Source organism: Medicago sativa, chromosome 2 (genome assembly GCF_051527215.1).
Source record: "Medicago sativa cultivar Bolivia chromosome 2, Bolivia_mono, whole genome shotgun sequence".
In the NCBI taxonomy this organism is placed as follows: domain Eukaryota; kingdom Viridiplantae; phylum Streptophyta; class Magnoliopsida; order Fabales; family Fabaceae; genus Medicago; species Medicago sativa.
Window position 1 is genome coordinate 20,802,328 of NC_140750.1, and position 3,660 is coordinate 20,805,987.

The following is a 3,660-nucleotide window of genomic DNA, read 5'->3' on the forward strand; positions in this document are numbered from 1 at the left end:
ATCATTTTAGCCTTTTGCCATTAAAATATAATAATTTCTTTGGCACTTTTCATAAGTTAAATAAGTTCCAGATGTTAAATGAATAAAATACATAATTTTGGTTTTTGACTAAATAAAGAAACGTAATCAATATCTATAAAGTAACGTAATATTCTGATCCAATGCAACAAAAACAAAATATTAGTTTTTCTCCTAACACTCCAAAGTAAATCAGAATCAAGGTTTGTGAAACACATGGCCAAAATAAAAACTGTGAAAAAAGAGAGGGAACAAATAAAAAGTAACCTTTCAGACCAATCACTACATGTAGCAGGTTATGTCATTCCAGTTCCAAGAAGGAATAACAGAAGCATACAACAATACCAAGAATCAGAGAGAACTTTATTTCACCTTAGTTCTTAATATCGTGAAGGAAAAAACAGAGTGTAACTAAGATAAAAACCCGTCCACTGCACGTGAAGCATTCCGATTCAATGAAATGTCACAAAAGTAAGAAAAAAAAACCACTAAAGTCGTTATATTTGAACTCTGTAAAAGGAGATGAATAAGAATAGTGAAGCAAAATTGGAGAATCTCTTAACACCCCACTAATAAGAAATATAGGAAATAACTAACATGTCTCTCCCACACGGGTCGCCGCGGCTGACCCTCCTATTCTGCGGCTAACTTCCTCCTCTTCAAAAAAAAGGAATCCAAATCTGCAAGGTATACAAAAGCATTGCAATTACCACTAAAGGAATTAAGGAACCCAAACCTACAATATGTACAAAAGAACTTAACGCCTGTACAGCAAGCACAATTAAAAACAAATAAACGAAGAGAGAGAGAGATACAAAAAGGGTTCTAAAGTAACATATGCAAAAATGATAGAAGTTGGCGCGAATGAAATACATTAAAATACATCCCCTAATGAATTATACATTTGTAACTTAAATAAAAAAAACATTGAAGGAAAAGGGAAATTGAAGAGAAATTGCAATTAGAATTTAGTTAACCCATATACCAGATTTGTGAACATTGAATCTACTCCTAGTTAGGCAATTGTAAGCCAACAATTTTATAAGTACAAAGAATAAACAAAACCAATTTGGAATGTAACTGAGAGCATCAGAGGCATGATAAAGTTAATGCCAAAAAGAAAATCATTGTCCATTAATATAAAAATAACAGGGACAAATTAAAAATTGCAATTTGAACTATAATTTGTACATATTGTTTGATTAAATTGATAGCAAATGCAAGTTGTAAACATGCAAATTATCTAAGCATGCGTAACAATTCCAAGTAAAATAACTATGTACAAAACAATCAACAAAGTAAGCATTTGTAGTAATCAAACAACAAAACACTGCACAACAAATAAAAATTAGATTGATAAAAGATTATGGAAAAATCAGGAATTGAAAAGAGGGGGAAAAGATATTAGAGAGATAGAGAAAGGATAGAGCAAGAGATGTCGATAGAGAGAGAAGAAATACAGGGCCTCACCACCGCGTCACACTGGTAATGGAAGCCTCTACCGTGTGAACTGTCTTTCTTGTGTCGCTTAACTGAGGCCAACCCTATAGCATGCTGTGAGTGCAAACTTTGTCAACCGCTAATCACGCAACCCTCTCTTCCACCGTGTGCACCTACGCTGCCACAACCAAATTTTCTAACCAACAGGAATCCAACCATTCTGCTGGGCGATTCTCTCCTCCTTCTCCCTCTCTGATCTCTAAAATTTTATCACACAATTGCACGCATTGATTTTACTCTCTTTTCTCTGTATAAGCAGTTACTTTTAGTTTTTTTTTGTGTTTGATCAGTCACAGGACATGTTACCTTTTCCTTGTTATATGTGTAAGCGGTTATTAAAGATGGAAATTACTAAATTGTGGGTGGTTAGTTAGTGAGTTAGTGAAGCCAACGAAGGACAATTTTGGAATAGAAAAAAGGCTACACCAAACAAAAGTATTGCCTTTATTAATAGGTATAGATGAATTTAAAAATTAAATTATACTTTTTTGTTTAATTCCGTGGTTTATTTGAAAATAGATTAATCGTTATGTAACAAGGGTGTAAAACTTTTTTGACATGCATTCAATTAAATTATGACAAATAAATATTTATAAACTAGGTGATGTACTGGGTGGATTCTAGGGTGAGGGATCAATTAAGTCCCTCACCGGTGTACCACTTTATTCCACCGTCAGATTAAACAAGCATACGTGATCTAATTATTTACCACCACACTGAATCCAAATTATTTCTCCCTCTACTAGGAGATCTCGCTATCCATTCTCCATCGCCTGCACCTTTTCTTCTCTCACCGTTATGTTTATGAATGCTTGCACACAATAACCCTTCAAATAATCATTTTACACCCTTATTTTACATGTTTTCAAAGCTTGTAAATGTCATCCATTATTGCTCCCTGAGTTGTAGGGTGAATTTACGGTCGTAAGTCCAAAGAGGATATCAATAACACAAAAGCCCTCAATAATTTCACAGGTTAAAATTGAAACTTCAGGTTAAAATTGAATCAAAGCACAGGTTAAAATTTATTGTGAAGTTAAGGATTGTGCGGTTTTTGGGTTTGTTAATTTTTTGTATGAGATGTTAATGATTTTGGTTTTCATCAGAGCATGAAGCGGAAGGTGAACACAGAGAAGAGAGAACAAGGAGTAAAGATCCAGTGTGGTAATAAGTAATGAAATCATATAGACATATTTAATCTGACGGTGGAATAAAGTGGTACACCGGTGAGGGACTTAATAGATCCCTCACCCTAGAATCCACCGATGTACTGATATATGGGTATCCTTATTACAAATTCACAATCGAAAATTGTTGACTTTTATTCTCCACTAGTCCAAGACCCAACATTTCCAATATTAAAGGTACGAAAGCACAAATGCATGAGCATGCTAGAATCCAATTCAATACCTTTGAGTCTTATTCCCTCGGTAACCGCTTCTCAACGACTAGCTTGAGATTCTCCATTTCGAACGCCTCAACGACTAGTAATAAATGCGGAACCCGATATTGATGACACACCATCTGTAACGACCTCTCATCATCTCTTCAACGATTCTGCACTCAAGCATATAGAAGACATTCTTCACCATCAACGCAAGGTACAAACTATCTATCCTTTCAATACTTCTCATTCTTTGCTATCATACTAACTTAATCGTCTCAGTGCTTGCATATACCTTCAACTTGCATCTAACGAATTACTACTCGACGCCAACCACCATTTTTTTACCACTCCATATCAACTTTAAATCAATAAAAAAAAATTTTAAAATGTTGATCTAATTGATAAATGAAACCCACAGATTTTTATTGTTCAAAAAATATAATTATGCTTATTTTAATTCGGTGGTTTGTTTAAAAAGATATAAGTTGCTATACACTAAGAATGTAATCTTTTTGTACACATATAACGAATTTAATAATGACAAATAATAGTTAAACCAAGTATTATTTATTCTCACACAACAATCCCATGAACATGGTGAATCTGAAGATAGCATGAAGGGTCGATCTCAAACAAAAGGTCCGTCCAAATTAATTTACGGCCATAGCATGTGATGATGTGCATTGCCAATTCGGCGCGGCAAATTGACAAGCCCATCCATGTAGGGATCGTACCCTACCTTGTGCCATAAATTA

General features: G+C 34.3%; 1 long non-coding RNA gene across 1 annotated transcript; it reads right to left on the bottom strand.

Moving 5' to 3' along the window:
- Window positions 1-267: 267 nt before the first annotated feature.
- Window positions 268-1,812, bottom strand: LOC146945393 (uncharacterized). The gene is made up of 2 exons (XR_015028168.1): window positions 1,489-1,812; window positions 268-698 (listed from the first exon to the last, which is right to left on the bottom strand). It is a non-coding gene; the product is annotated as an uncharacterized LOC146945393 (long non-coding RNA).
- Between the last annotated feature and the right edge of the window lie 1,848 nt (window positions 1,813-3,660).